The 16,546-nt window shown below is 36.2% G+C and overlaps 2 long non-coding RNA genes across 4 annotated transcripts in view; both read right to left on the bottom strand.

Annotated features, from left to right (window-relative positions):
* LOC122198499 overlaps positions 1–12,045 on the bottom strand; it is a 33,734-nt gene extending 21,689 nt beyond the window's left edge. For 2 of the 3 annotated variants that reach the window (XR_006193017.1, XR_006193015.1), the window contains exons 1-3: positions 12,006–12,045; positions 8,394–8,515; positions 5,919–5,997 (exon numbers count right to left, since the gene is read on the bottom strand). This is a non-coding gene — a long non-coding RNA (uncharacterized LOC122198499). Of the gene's footprint in view, positions 1–4,000; positions 4,106–5,918; positions 5,998–8,393; positions 8,516–12,005 lie in introns of all 3 variants that reach the window. The other variant, XR_006193016.1, reaches the window with a different exon arrangement.
* LOC122198501 overlaps positions 12,040–16,546 on the bottom strand; it is a 38,251-nt gene continuing 33,744 nt past the window's right edge. The window contains exon 5 of the long non-coding RNA XR_006193020.1: positions 12,040–12,265. This is a non-coding gene — a long non-coding RNA (uncharacterized LOC122198501). The remainder of the gene's footprint in view (positions 12,266–16,546) is intronic.

Below are 16,546 nucleotides of genomic sequence, written 5' to 3' on the forward strand. Positions count from 1 at the left end.
CCTAACCCCGTTCATTCAGGAAACAGACATGACCTTGCTCAAAGATCTTTCTGAACAAAAAAACTGTGCACTGATCCTTTGTATTTCAAAGGGCTTCCTCACAGAGATATGAGTTGCCTTAAAGCCACAGCAATAATTAAGCTAAGTGTTTGATAGTGGTTCTTCTGGGGCAGTTGAGTGGACAGACAGATACCAAGCTATCTGCTAGATGGGGCTGAGGGTGAACTGCAGCAAGCTTGTCTTGCAAAGCACTATAGTATTTGTGATAAGCTCAGGTTTATATATAGATTATTTCTCTTATGGACTCTGAAATCATTAGCAAAATACTTAACATGCCCAGTTTCTCCATCTATAAAATGGTACCCTGTGGGCTTGTTATGAAGATTAAATGAGCTAATACTCAGGGCTTGGCTCCACACCAGGTACATAGTAAGTGATCAAAATCACATTAGCGATTACTAGAGTCTGTGGACTGAACTTAAAAATGACTTTCACCCAGAAATATCTTGTTTTTTTGCAACTATATTCAGCTGCAGTTGTGTTTAGTAAAATGCAATGTCACCTAAAAATATTAATAAATTCATGTATTCAGCAAGGAAATATTAAACAACTACCAGATACTAGGTATCCTTATTCATTCATTCATTCATTCATTCATTCATTCATTTTTGTCATTTATGTATTTTTTCAATCAACTGCTACTGAATGAAAAACTACCATCATGTGAAAGCCCGTGCAATCTATGACACTATAAGTTGTCATGAATAACAACTATAAGTAATGTAAGAAAAAAAAAAAAAAACTGGATCCTAAGTGGAGGTGGGGCAAAAGGGAATAGAAAATTCAATTTTGAGACAGATGGGACATTTGAATTTGATTTACATAAGAAAAGCTATTAGGTGATTATTGTTGCTACTTTTTTTTTTTTTTTTTTTTTTTTTTAGTTGTGATAAAGGTATTACAGTGATGTTGGAGAATGGTACACTTAGGAGATTCATGCTGAAATACTTAAGAGTAAAGTGTCATGATGTCTGCAAATTACTTTTAAATGTTTCATGAAAATAGAAACAAATGGGAAAATATTAACAATTTTTAAATATAGGTAAGAGATGTATAACTGATCATTGTATTATTCTTTTATCTCTCTTTATATATGAAGGTTTTCTTAATAAAATTGGGGCAAGGGAGAGGCAAAAATATGGTTCATATACATTTTTAAAAAATTCTATATGGACATAGAATAATCTATTCCAAGTAACTCAGTTCAGAGGAGAAAGCTGAGGCCTGACCGGTTAAGTGACTTATCCAGATAACTGGAAAATGTCAGAGCCAGGTCACTTTCCAGCAGAGCATGTGGTAGTACTCAGCTATCTACACTTCTCCTTCTACCCTGGTGAAAGTTTCAGAAACAGTGCCTGCAACCACAAGAGAGACAAAGTAACAGAGTGCAAATGGATCAATGAAAATCTATTCACACTAATGGAGAAACAAGTAAGAATCCTCCTGTGATGGGAAGGCAGTAGTGTCATTTTCTTCTAATTATAAAGGCCAACAGAACTTTCTTTACCATAATGGAAAATAGTAGCTATTGGGTGCTGAAAGGAAGTTAGTTTCACAGGAAAATGCCTCCAAATATTCCAACATTATCAACACTAAAATTAATTATATTCATTTCATCTTATCATGCAGCAAAACATCCAACTGAAATTATAACTGATGTCAGAAGTCAAGAGATAAGTTTTTATGATTGAAACCTAATGACTTTTGTTATTGCAAATGATGATATTTTTCTAGAAGATAGCCAGGGAATTTCAAAGCATTGGTGGGGAATGTTTCTGACTTTTCATAAGTATAAATATAGAACAGCAGCCATTGTCTATAACTCAACTAGAAAGAACTTTCAAGAAACCACAATGGAATAATGGACACATTGAACTTTTAGGATTGGAAAGACAAATTATAATACTCATATTTAGTAAGTCAGGCATAATTCCATGAGGTTAACAATGCATTTTATGTAATCTTCCACGACTTTAAGGCTAGAGGCCAATAGTTTTCAGCTACACATGCAATTTTACAATGCTGCACATCCTTTTTCATTCCACCCACTTGACGCAACAGTTGTAATTTGGCCTTTTCCCCATTCCTCTCACGTTCAGGGTCTTCTGTTTAGCTTGCAAAGTAAAACTTGGATCTAGGCTATGGGGTACCATATTATTGTGCAAAATTCAAGTTCCCAAATCATCAAAGACACAGACATAGTCCCTATATTGTATGCAAACAAGTGGCAGCAAAAAACAAAATGTGTGTCTCACCGTGTGCCAAAGGAAGAGCTCACACAACTCCATACTAGTCATGGTCTTCACTATCTCCTCCCTGAACTCAAGGCTACATCTACAATCTGCATCTCTTAAAAATGATACCTACACATATCTGTATCTATCTACACACACACACACACACACACACACGCGCGCGCATATGCACAGATACTGACACAGACATACACTCACAGATACACACACACACACACACACACACACACACATTTTTACCTCTGTGGCAACAAGGAAAAAATGTCTTCTCCATTTTCTGTAGTAAACTATGTCCATCTTGCCACAACATTCATGCAACTGGTCTCATGTCATATACAGATTTCCCCTGGGTTTGTGCCGTTGTGCTGAATGTGGGTCATTAGAAAATAACCACAAATCCAGATCTTGCAAAGTAGAAGGGGCGTCTTTGATTCTATTTTTAGTTGATTAGTCAGTGGTGTTTGGGTGAGATAGATCCCCCCGCCCCCAAGGACTTTAATTTTACATAATGTAAGTTTGCATCCCAAACAATTCACATAAAAATACAAAAGCACTGTCTCATTTTTGTCTCATATTAGTTACTATTTCAAGATATTTTACACTAAACAAACAAAAAGCAGCCTTTCAAACACAGTTCATTAAAAATGTGTCTACAGAGTAGTATGATTAAAATTAAATACATCATATACCATTTCCCATTCTATCGAACAAAATGAGAAAAACTTCCATTTTTAATCACTCACTGTAGAATACCTATTATACAGAGGGGCGCCTGGTTGGCTCAGTCAGTTAAGCATCTGACTTTGGCTCAGGTCATAATCTCCCAGCCCATGAGTTTGAGCCTTGCATTGGGCTCTGTGCTGACAGCTCAGTCTGGAGCCTGCTTCAGATTCTGTACCTCCCCCTCTCTCTCTACCTCTCCACCCCCTTCTCTCAAAAATAAATAAAACATTAAGTTTTTTTTTTTTTAAAGAATGCATATTATACAGAAATGGGGGAACAAGGGCATGCTTTCTGGAAAGAGCTAGAGCTAAACATGGGTATTTTGGCTAGCAGTACAATCCTGCATAATGCTGCATTCTTCAGTGTGTCAGCAGTTCAAAGCAATACTCTGTTCTTTGGATCACTTATCCATTATTACTTCAGACAATGAGTATCTGATACAAAATAAAAGTGATGGATGCAGAGTGAACTGGTGAGTGTGTTCTGAGTAAGAACAAACGGGAACAACACTGTGGTTCACTGCCTAATGAAATTACTTTTGGGTATTTAAATACATTTTACATTATGTTATGCATGGATTGTTGACCTGAATTCTGGAAATCAGCCCTGGAAAATTAACTGTTTCTACCCCATGAAAACATTATTTAAATCTCCTTCATTGCATATTGGAAACAATTATTAAAGTTCCTCATATTTGCACTTGAGGCATCAATATGTTAGAGTCATCATTTTAAAATTCATCTGGCATTCATTTTTCTTCCCCCCACCCCACTTTTTTTTTTTAAATAAAAAGGGCAGAGAACAAGGATGGAAAGAGCAAATATATGTCTTCCAAGATACTGCATAATAAACATTCCTGTTTGAATCTGAAATCATGAATTTCGGACCAGAAAATGATTCATCATTTCTTGAAAAAACAATTTTTTGTAGACGTATGCTCTTCTTGGCATCTGATTACCTACCTGTCTCCTGTAGCTAAAGCCATGAAACTCTCTGACTTGGCATAACATTCGTGCTCATAACCCCATGTTGTCAAGGAGTGACGTGCTCTGTAATATTCTCCTCATCTGTCCAAAATCAAGTTTGATCATTTCACTCCTCTACTAAACCATTCTCAGTCTTTATCCCCCACATACGTCGTTCCTACATAACAAAGATCCAACTCTGCAGTTTTATATCAAAGTTCTACGATTCCAGAGCTCTGTATGAAGATCCATTTTCTCAGGAAAAAGAAACTTCTATTTAGCTCAGTTCTCATCTTTATCTAAACAATATTCTAGTGGATTTGTGGACTGGTTATAAACAGTAAAAAAGTAAGTAGAATTTTGGTGAATAATTCATTGTGTGGAAGCTGGATTTTTGGGAGACTTCTCAGTACTTTACTTTTAACAAACTATCAATTCTTTTCCAGGAACCCCTGTATTCTTAGAGGATTGAGATTTGGGGAAAGCAAGGTATAAAATGCAGAGTAAAATTCCTCTGGACTATACTGAGTTGTTAGGATTTACTCTCTCAAAAGGTATGCATCACTTTCAAAACTCATTTCACTGTCAGACTTTGGGACATTATCTGTCAAGCCTACAGACACATATTTCAATAAGTCTCTTATATTTGGATACCAGTACCTTGCAACTTATTCTGAAAGAATAGATATTAAAGCTATTTTTTCAAGAATAAAAGGGCAAGTTTACATCTTTTATTTATTCAATGAATGTTCTACAGGAAAAATTTACTAAAAGTTTCAAAAAATATATTAATAACAATGATCATAGTAATTAATCACTTTTAGAATGACCAATTAGAGCTCTAAGAGGTAACTTAAATTTGGGAATTACCATGACAAGGGAATCAATATGTGATGAATGTATTTCTACTTGCCAATTCAAAATAAATTTCCTCAAACAGATTAAAATTCTCAAGTGTCAAATTTGTTAAGTACATTCATCTCAAGAGATAAATTATAATTAAACTACTATTAAATGTCCAGCTTGTCTAGTGTGCTATTTAGAATGAAATATTTTGCCTCTAATGAGGAAAGGCTAGAGAAGTTTTGATAAATTTCTGTTTCAAGGATTTAAGTGCATTGCAGCTGAATTTCATATAATTCACCTATTAAGGTCTCGACATTCATGGTCCTAGGCTCTGGAAAATGAAGATTTGGGTTCTGGATAGAAAAGCTGACAGCTTTTCTGAGCCTGAATGTGTTTTGACAGTGAGGTCCCACAAGAGAGAGAAAGATACCAGTGAATTGGGGGCCTGTAGAGAAAGAGGGAAGGAAGAAGGGATTTCCCAGTGGGTGACTATACTGAGAAGTGATTTAGGGGGAATGAATTAGCGAGGTACTCCAAGTGATATGTGTATAATAATCCTTCTCTGATAACTCAAATCTTTTGTAAAATTCTTATGTTTGGTGTGAGATAGTGAAGATGATTTGGAGAAACACATAGTCTGCTACTGAGAAGAAAGACATGGCATAACATAATTTATTGCCTATCTCTCTACTTGACCAATAGCTATTTGTGCTCAGGGACTATGTGTTTTATTGCTATAACCACGGTCTTTTACATGGTGCCTAGTCTATACAAGATGATTAATAAATATTAGTTGAATTGAACTAAATATGTAAATACATGAGGCTGGCAACCTGTAGGCTGTTTTCATTTTCTGTTTTTTTCTGAATGGGAGGTTCCTACTAACAGACATCAAGGAACGCCCTTATGTAGCAAATTTGAATGGTGTCAGCTAAAATATGCAGTGAATATATCTTTCCAGGCTCCAATTTCCTGTCAGCTTTTCAAAACAGACAGATTGTCTTTTTCATTCAGGAGAAGCAGGGGGAGGTGAGGAACAGACTTCACCCTGCCTGAACTGCTCACTCACCTTGTTGGATATTTGAGAACCACTGAATGGCTCAAGAGGTGCCACAAGAAAACAGTGTTGATCCTACTCTGCCTGGTTCCTGTAAAAGAAAAAAAAAATACATATTTTTTTCTGAGCTCTCTTACCAAGTGTTAGGTTTAACATCTGGCACCAACAAACCTGCAAAAAGATAATAAAATGTGTTTGGGGACTTGCAGGCCCAGAGATGAGGATAATTTGTAGACCCAATTTCTAATAGTGCAGGGGGAAATGCTTTCATCTGAATCACTGATGTGATCAAATAAAAATGAGTGAATACTCGCCAATTGCTAAAGCAATTTATCTCTCCAAATGTATTCGAAATGTTAATTTTATCAGGGTGCAAGCTGCTAAAATGCAGCTAGTAGATCATTAAATTTCAATAGGGAATAGACTTCATATTTAACATAAACAGTCAAGTCATTTTGGCTGCCTGCATCTTGTGCCACATTTAGAAAGCCTTCTGTGTAACCATAGGAACGGTTTTGCTTAAGCACGGTTGCTTGTGTAAATCCAATTCATTCTGAATTAGCTGGAGAAAAAAAAGGGGGGGGGAGGGTTGCCTGATTTGTTTCTGTCCATTGCTTCCCAAGTTGCCTCTTAAAACATGCAAAGAGAAAATTAAAAATGATTTTTTTCTTTCCTCTTTTTGGAGAGTAGGGCAGGGATGAGATTGGGAGGCAGAATTCTTCTGACAACATTGGCATGATGGAGAATAAAAAATAATGAAGTGGTCTTCGATAGCTCAAAATCTTTGCTGCTTAATTAGGCACTTTTACCATTTGGAATATTTCCTATGCTTATCGCTTTCTTCATTTAGAGTAATCTTCCTTAATAGAAGTGATTTAGGAACACACTCTTCCTGGATATAATTTTACACATGGCATAAAATCCCAAAAGAAATTTATTGGTGTTAAGAAACTCTTCTTTTTGTTCTAGGGGATTTTAGAAGCTATCAGCCACGCACACCATATAGCGAATTAGATTAATCTTATTATTTTCCTTTCAACACCTAGATTGAAGCAGCTAATTGGAGGGAGATTTAGAGGAGAGGATATTTTCCCACATTGTGAACTGAGGAGAAAGCAGGTTTTGATAGGTTGACCCAGGGGGAATGTTTAAGGCAGCCAGAGGGAAGTGAGAAGATGGTGATTTTCCAGAGAAATAAGAGAGAGCTCTTTCTCCTGTGTGTCTTTCCCCTATCTGGAAAACTCTTTCAACATTGTTAACCCATTGGCATCCTTCTTATCTTCATGGCCCAGTTCAAATTTCATTGGCTCCAAGATACTTTCTCTGGCCTCTACCTCTCAGTAGCAATCATTGATTCCTTTATTAACTTACTGTGCATTGCAGATACTTCTGTGTAAGCCATAAATTCTTCCTCCTTACTTTACAAGTGCTTGTTTAATTACCTATCTCCCACCCCAGAGTATAAGTTATTGTGGATAAGGAATGCTTCTGCTTCTGCTTCTGCTTCTTCTATGCCACCTAAAGTCTGAGGCATTGCATTTAGTGATTCCTAAAGAAATGTTTTTGACTAATTATGAAAGGAAAGACTGAAAGGCATAGGGATGTCAAGGGCAGGCATAGCCTGTTTTATAGTTTTATCTTGCTTAGAGGTGGAAGGTGGTACTGCAGAGGATAATTATGGAAATTTGGAGGAAGAGAGGGAAAAGTAATGGGAAAGGGAAGGTTATTGAATTCATAAAATATGCCAGACATTGTAATATCAACCCAAAGAGGATACCTTTAGTGGGCTGAAAAATGTTCCCCACCCAAACATATACACATCCTAATCTATGGAAAATGTAAATGTTACCTGATTAGGAAATAGGGTCTTTGCAGATATGACTAAATTAAGGATCTTCAGATGGTGAGATTATTTTTTTAAGATTTTTAAAAAAGTAATCTCTACACCCAACATGGGGCTCAAACTTACAACCCTTAGATCAAGAGTTATATGCCCTTCCAACTGAGCCAGCCAGGGGCCCTGAAATTATTTTGAAAATCTGGATGAGTACTAAAAGCAATCACAAGTGTCTTTATAAGAAAGATGCCAAAGAGATCATATGGACAAAAGAAGAGAAAGCAAAGATTAGAGAGATGTGGTCACAAGCAATGGGGATGCCAATAGCCACAAGAAACTGGAAGATGCAAAAGAAAATTCTACCCGAGAGTCTCCATGGGGTGCATCATCCTGCCCACACCTTGGTTTTAGCCCAGTAATACTGACTTTGGACTTCTGGCTTCCGAACTGAGAGAATAAATTTCTGGGTTTACTAAGGCGTGGAGTTTGTACTAATTTGTTACAAAAGCCAGAAGAAACTAATACAATACCCCATAGAACCCCATTTATACAGGAAGAGAAAATCTAATTCAAGAAAGGTTCGGCAACTTCACCAAGTGTACATTAAAAATCATTGCTGGAGTTGGGACTCAAATCCAAGTTTGACCAACCTCAAAGCTGCTTAGACACTTTTTCTCATCCAGCATGTATCAAACTCCCTCCAAGCCAAATTGTTTTATTCAGTCAATATGACATTGGTCCATGAGCTGAGACACTACAAGTGGATTTCCTCCTGCAGCAAAATAGAAATGGAGATTTAAATTAGTTAATAATTTAGGTAAACCTCTAGGCTTCTCTCACAATTTTGTTTTTATTGGGATTTAATTCACATACAATACTATATTAGTTTCAAGAGCACAACATACTGATTCTACACTTGTGTGCATTGCAAAATGGTCACCATAAAAAGTCTAGTATCTGTGACCATACAAAATTAATACAATGTTATTGATTATATTCTCAATGTTACACATTCCCATGACATTTATTTTATAACCGGAAGTCTGTACTTCTTGATCCTCTTCACCCATTTCACTCTCCCAATCACTTCCCCTCTGGTAACAACCAATCAGTTCTTGTATCTAAGAGATACAAGTTTTGTTTGCTTGCTTGTTTTTGTTTTTTAAAATCCACATATAAGTTAAATTGGGTATTTGTCTTTCTCCATCTACCTTACTTCACTTAGCATAATATCCTCAGGACCCATCCACATTGCCAGATATGGCAAGATTGCACTCTTTTTAATGGCTGAATAATTCCATTGTGTGTGTGTGTGTGTGTGTGTGTGTGTGTATACACACACATATATATGATCAGATATCCATTCATCTATCCGTGGACACTGAGGTTGTTTCCATACCTTGACTATTATAAAGAATTCTTCAATGAACATGAAAATACTTGTCTTTTTGAATTAGTGTTTTCATTTTCTTTGGATAGTTATTCAGTAGTAGAAGTTCTGGATCACATGATAGTTCTATCTTTAATTTTTTGAGGAACCTCCTTACTATTTTTCATAAAGGCTGTACTAGTTTACATTCCCAACAAAAATGCACAAGGTTCTCCTTTTCTACACATCCTTTACAATATTTGTTATTTCTTGTCTTTTTGAGAATAGTCATTCTGACAGATGTGAGGTGATACCTCATTATGGTTTTTATTTGCATTTCCCTGATGATTAGTGATGATTAGTAATTTTGAGCAGTTTTTCATGTGTCTGTTGCCCATCTGTATGTCTTCTTTGCAAAAATGTCTATTCAGATCCTTTGGTCATTTTTTAAGCAGAGTGTTTGGTTTTTTTGTTACTGAGTTGTGTGAGTTCTTTATATATTTTGGATATTAGCCCCTTATTGGATATATTATTTGTAAATATCTTCTCCCATTCACTAGGTTGTTTTTTCATTTTGTTCATGGTTTCCTTTGCTGTGCAGAACCTTTTTAGTTTGATGTAGCCCTACTTGTTTACTTTCAGTTTCACTTCTTTTTTTAGTTCCTTTAGGTTAAATTATTTACTTGATATTTCTCTTGTTTCTACTTACCAGTAGGCCTATATTGCTATAAACTTCCCTCTTAGAACCACTTTTGCTGTATCCCATAGATTTTGGTACGTTGCATTTCTGTTTTCATTCATCTCCAGGCATTCTTAAATTACTTTGATTTCTTCTCTGAACCAGTAGTTATTCAGTAACATGTTGTTTAATTTCCATGTATTTGTAGTTTTTCCAGTTTTATTCTTGTAATTGATTTTTAGTTCCATACCATTGTGGTCAGAAAAGATGCTTGATATGATTTCAAGCTTTTTGAATTTATTGAGACTTGTTTTGTGGCCTAACATGTGATATGTCTTAGAGAATGTTCCATGTGCACTTGAGAAGAATATTTATTCTCCTGCTTTTGGATGGAATGTTCTGTACATCTCTATTAAGTCCATCTGGTCTAATGTGTCATTTCAAGCTAATGCTTCCTTATTGATTTTCTGTCTGGATGATCTACATCAATATCCATTGATGGAAGTGGGGTGTTAAGTCTCTTATTATTATTATCATTTTTGGTTCTTCTTTGTTGGATGCATATATATTTATAAATGTTATATCTTCTTGCCAGACTGACCCCTTTATCATTATGTAATATCCTCACTGTCTTTTATTACAGTCTTTGTCTTAAAGTCTGTTTTGTCTGATATGAGTATAGCTACACCAGCTTTCTTTTCATTTTCATTTTCAAAGAATAACTCTTTTCATCCCTTTACTTTTATTTTGTGTGTGTTCTTACTTCTGAAGTGAGTCTCTTGTAGGCAGTATATAGATGTATCTTGGAGTTTTTTATTTTTATTTTAGTCCCTTCAGCTATCTTACGTCTTTTGATCGGAGAATTTAGTCCATTTATATTTAAAGTAATTATTGATAGGTATGCACTTACTGACATTTGTTACTTGTTTCCTGGCCAATTGTGTAGTTCTTCTCTGTTCTTTTTACTTCTCTCTATCCGTTCCCTTGTGGTTTGATGCCCTTTTTCACTGTTATATTTAAATTCCTTTCTCATTTTCTTCTGAGTATTTACTATAAGTTTTTGCTTAGTGGTTACTGTGAGGTTCACATATAACACCCTCTATGTATATAACAGTCTATTTTAAGTTTATAGCAACTTAAATTTGAACACATTCCAAAACTCTACAATTTTACTACTCTCCCACTACATTTTAGGTTCTTGAAGTCACATTTTACATCTTTTTATTTTATGTATCCCTTAACTAATTATTGTAGTTTTCGTTAATTTTACCACTTTTGTCTTTGAAACTTCCTAGTAGCTTTATAAGTGATTAAACCATTATCTTAAGTATATATTTACCTTCTGAGTGACATTTTTACTTTCGCATGTTTCCTTATCATTAATTGGTGCTATTTCTTTTCAGCATAAAGAAGTCTCTTTAACATTTCTTGTAAGGCTACTCTAATAGTGATGAATTCCTTTAGCTTTTGTTTGCCTGGAAAACTCTTTATCTTTCCTTCAATTCTAAATGATAATCTTGCCAGGTCAGGTATTCTTAGCTGAATGCTTTTCTTTTCAACATTTTTAATATGCCATCCTACTTCCTCCTTGCCTGCAAATTTTCTACTGAGAAATCTTCTGATAGCTTTCTGGAGTTTCCTTTGTATTCAGCAATTTGTTTTCTCTTGCTGCTTTTAAAATTCTCTCTTTATCTAACTTTTGACATTTTAATTATAATGTGTCCTGGTGTGGATCTCTTTGGGCTCATCTTAATTGGAATTCTCTGCACTTCCTGAACCTGGATATTTCTGTTTCCTTCCATGGGTTAGGGAAGTTTTCAGCCATTCTTTCTTCAAATAAGGTGCCTGCCCCTATCTCTCACTCTTCTCCTTCTGGGACCCCTAAAGTGCAAATGTTAGTACTAGACTAGAAGTTCCTTAGATTTTTCTTATTTCTTTTTCTTTCTGTTTCTCTGGATGAGTTCCACTGCTTAGTCTTCCAGCTTGCTGATCTATACTTCTGTTTCACCCAGTTTGCTGTTAAACCCCTTTAGTGTATTTTTCAGTTGAGTTATTGTATTCTTTGGCTCTGTGACTTTTGTTTGGTACTTTCTAATAATTTATCTCTCCATTGAAGTTTTCACTGTGCTCATCCATTCTTTTCCTGAGTTCAGTGACCATCTTTATGACCATTACTTTGAAATCTTTATTAGAATTCCAAGGTAGATTACTTACCTTTTTTCTTTTCTGAGGTTTGTTTTATTCTTTCACTTGGAACATATTTCTCTGTTTCTTCATTTTGCTTGACTCTTTGTATTTGTTTGTGTGTGTTAGGCCAAACAGCTACCTTTTTTAGTCTTGAAGGAGTGGCCTTGAGTAGGTAATGATACTTTTCATTCAATATTGCCCTCTTAGTTATCTCTAAAACCTTTGTGATTGTTGAAACTGCCTGTTTTATTCTTGATATGTCCCAGTTGTTGAAGGCATGCCAAGACCTGTCAAGGTTCCAAGGAGAGAAATCTCATTTAACATGTAGTTCTGGGCTTATTGTAAGCCAGACCCTCAGGAAGCAGCTTTTAAAGTATGTGATATATACAGTACTGTGGAGCTACAATTGTAATCCCTCCTGGCCTCCAGACCAGAGGATCTAGAGATGTTTCCTGAGTGATATTTGGAAGTATTGGGGCTCCACATGAGTGCATAAGCTCCTTTTTGGGAGGTCTCATTGGCTATATTAAAGCCAAAGCGGTGCACAAGGATGATGTCTCCCTCCTTCCTTTCCCTGGAAGTGCCTCATTGGCCTATAGAGACATGAGAGTCTAAAGCTTGTCCCTCAGGTTAAAGCCCCAAGATAATAGGCCTTTTTCACAGGAATACTGGGTTTCAGTCTGCTATTTGTGCAGTGCCCCGGTGGTAGTAGCCTGACAAGAACTATCTTTCTATTATATTCCTGTGGAACACCAGCCCCTTTTGGCCACCAGAACCAGGTAATCAAAGAGCATCCACTTTGTGGACTGTCCATGCCTGTTAGCTTTAGCTAGTCAGTTGGAGACTGTAGGGGAGAGAGCATACTCACCAGCATCAGAAAAGCAGCAGGAAAATGTCTTTATTGCCCATGCCCATGAGCTTCAGAAATGCAGTGGGAGAGTGCCTTGTCTGTGTGCACATACTGGCTTTAGCCGGGAGCAAGAAAATGGTTGTTCACACTTGCCTACCCCAACCTACCCCAGTCAAGGAGTGTGGAGTACTGCAACCACAATGCTCCCTAGCTTCAGCAAGGCAGACATATAGAGCTGTATCTCCTTGCCTCTTCTGTCTTAGTAAGGCAGTTGGGGGAGGGGATTTCACATCCAAGTTCACCCACGGGTGCTAGCAGTGTAGGTGGAGAGTGCAAAATTGGCTTCTGCCAGCACCTCCATCTCCAGGGAGAGTTTCAAGTGTTCCCTACCCCCTCCAGCAGATGCTTTTACATAAGAAAATAAATCTCTTTCACATACAGTCTAGGTGCTTTTTAAACTACTATTTTTTTCACCAAATCTCAGAGCAAATGAGATTCTACATGAGCTCTCTAAAAAGAGAATCTGTTTCCTGTAGCATTTTGGATACTTTAGACACTAGCCCAATTGATTTTCTAAGCCAGACTTTTGGGGGCTTCTCTCTCCAGTACAAATCCCCAAGGTTGAGGAGCCTGATGTGGGACACCAATGCTTTTCTCTTCCAGAAGTGAAGACTGGTGAGATCCTTCACTATTATGTATTGCTGCACCAGACATAGGGGTTTTGGTGAGAATGTCTCTGACTCTCCCAGCCATCTCTATGTGGTTTTTATATCCTTTGTGTGGAGAAGAAGTCATCTAGATTTCAGATCTTTACCATAGAGAAATAATCCATACTTAGCTACAGATCTGGTATGTCAGGGTTCCTGGGTGGCTCGGTTGAGTGTCTGAATCTTGATTTTGGCTCAGGTCCTTATTCCAGGGTGGTGGGATCAAGCCCCACATCAGGCTCTGCACTGAGTGTGGAGCCTGCTTAAGATTGTCTCTCTCCCTCTCCCTCTGCCTTTGGCCCCCACTCACACACACACTCTCTTGCTCTTAAAAAAAAAAACAAAACTATCAACAATTATAGATTTGGTATGTCTGTAGAAGAAGGTGATTCAGGATTTCCTACACCATCATCTTGTGGAAGTCTCACCATGCTTTTCCTATAAGTATATACCAAAGCAGGAAACTACATAAATAAATTGAAAAAAAAAATTTCAGGTATCCAACCAGTGACTTTGCTTGTTCTGCTTCACTCAGACTATGGTTCTTTATAAATATCAAGGGGAAAATGGCAGATTTCTTTCAGCTTCTGTTGACAGATGACTTATTCATCCAGTAAGCATTTATCAACAAATATCTACTAAGACCATACTATGTGTCAGATTATGTTTTGTGTGTTTGAAATGCATTACTTCACTAATCAGATAGAGATTCCTACACTTAGTTTTGAATTTTAGTAGGAATTAGAAAGACGAAACAAACAAATGGAAGACAAAATAAACATGTAACGTATCTAGTGTTAGATTTTTAAAAGTGCTAAGGATAAAAATAAAGCCAATGGAAATAAGAAATAGTAGGAGTCAGGGTGGAGAGTGGCTGGGTAAAGTGGCCAAGGAAGATATCCTGAGAAAGGAGTCGCTAACCAAAGACCCAAAGGAGGTGAGAGAAGAAACCATTGGAACATCTTAGGGGGAAAGCAGTTTAGGCAGCTGGATGAGCAAATTTGAAGATGCTAAGAAGAGAAAGGAGGTCCCTGGAACAGGAGATACAAATTGCATAGGACCTTGTAAGGTCATTGACAGAACTCTGGATTTTATTCTGAGATGAAAAGTCATTGGAGGGTTTTGGGTTGACATGATCTGGTTTACATTTCAAAAGGATCACTCAGGGGATCTTGTAAAGAATAGACTTTACCAAAGCAAGTAAGCCATTTGGAAGGTCATAATTGTATGTGGTTATAGAAAAAAGGGAAATTGTCTGATTTACTCTTTATCTTGAAGTTGTCTCACCACTATCTCAGACACTGATGATTCCATGTACTTACTACACTCTATTTTACTTTTGCCCTTTTTGATTTTCATAATGAAATTCAAAACACAAATGACCTACACAGTTAAATGTCTTGCTATAATACTGAGCCTCTCTATCTGAAGAGAAGGAAAACAGAGAGAAACTAATTTTTTTAAAAAAGCTAGCCTTTTCCTAATGCCCTAAATTTCCTATAGTCTAAGCCAACAAGAACAATGTTGACTTTGCTTTCTTTACAGGTCTGGGAGTCCTTTAATGTATAAAATACAATGTTTATCCCACCTTTCTGCTTCACCAAGAACCCTTACATTACATGGACTTGTAATTCAGAATTTTCCTTATGTATAAATATAAATAAGTCTAGAATTTAATTAAATATTACCATTATTTTATTTTTTAAATATTAGCATTATTTTAACATATGGTACAAATTTTACACATATGTAAAGCGGGAAAAGGAACAAAGAAGAAAAAAAGCACTAACAGTGCTGCAGAGAGTGGGATGGGAAAAGGAGGAGCAAGCAGGAAGCAGGCTCAAGATCCCCAAGTGCTATATTTTATATCACTTATTCAAGAGTTCAGAATAACCTAATTATGTGGTTTATAATCCATAAACTCCTTCAGCTTCACCAATTGTAGACATAGTACCCTGCAATTTCTAAACAATCTTCTCAGATATACAACATGCCAAATCTCTCCAATTTTAGTGACAGAAACATCTCAGAAGGCTTGGCAATCTAGTTTGAAACATATTTGAAAATCAGGATGACAACTTTAAAACATCTTGTGACTTCAAGATTACACCAACTAGTTTTAATATTGGGACTTCAAAATCATTCCACATGGATTTTATCCCATTTCTTGTTCTTAATAAAGCAAAATACCACAAGTCCCTATTGTAGGACAGGGCTTCTCACTTAAGACAAAAACATGAGAAGTTACTTCATGAATAGGTAAACAGAATAATAAGAAATTCTTCAAACTCAGTTTAACAGCTTTCCTATAACCCAACTCAGTTTGATTTTACATTTGAGAAGGAACTTCTGGCTCTTTCACTGTGTGAGATTACACAACTTCAGAACTGCTTTTTGAAATAAAGATTCTAAAATGTCCTTACAATAAAAAACAAAATACCTTGTTTTTTACTGAGGATATAAATTTTTGCATAATCCATTGTTGTTTATATTTTAAAATTCCATCTCCTTCCTCTATTTGAAACAAAATATTTACCATTTGGGAATATTGAATTACCATTTTTCTATCATTTTTCTCTGACAGGATTGCTAGTATTGACTTCATTTTTTAAATAAATACTTGCTGTGTTTATCTCTTTCCTATCCAGGAAGCAAACTTAAAAGGACAAATGTTAAAAAAAGAAAGAGAAAGAAAGAAGAAAGAAAGAAAGAAAGAAAGAGAAAAGAAAAAGAGTCGATTCTAGTCAACAACCTAAGCTCTGTTACTAAGGGCAATAACACTGGGATTCCCCAGGAGATTCCTGTGTTTATTTTTATTTATTTATTTTTTTAGATCCTATAGGGAAGGGTTGGTTGGCAGGTAGGTAAGAGAAAGGTCAAGGTGTCAACACTAAGAGCTTCAGCTTGTGAAACAGGCTCCAAATTTAGAAAATAATTGATCCTTTTTGACTCTTAAGATGTATTTTCATGGACATGCTAGTTTTGATATGAATAAAACATCAAACACATGA

Source organism: Panthera leo, chromosome C2 (genome assembly GCF_018350215.1).
Source record: "Panthera leo isolate Ple1 chromosome C2, P.leo_Ple1_pat1.1, whole genome shotgun sequence".
NCBI lineage: Eukaryota > Metazoa > Chordata > Mammalia > Carnivora > Felidae > Panthera > Panthera leo.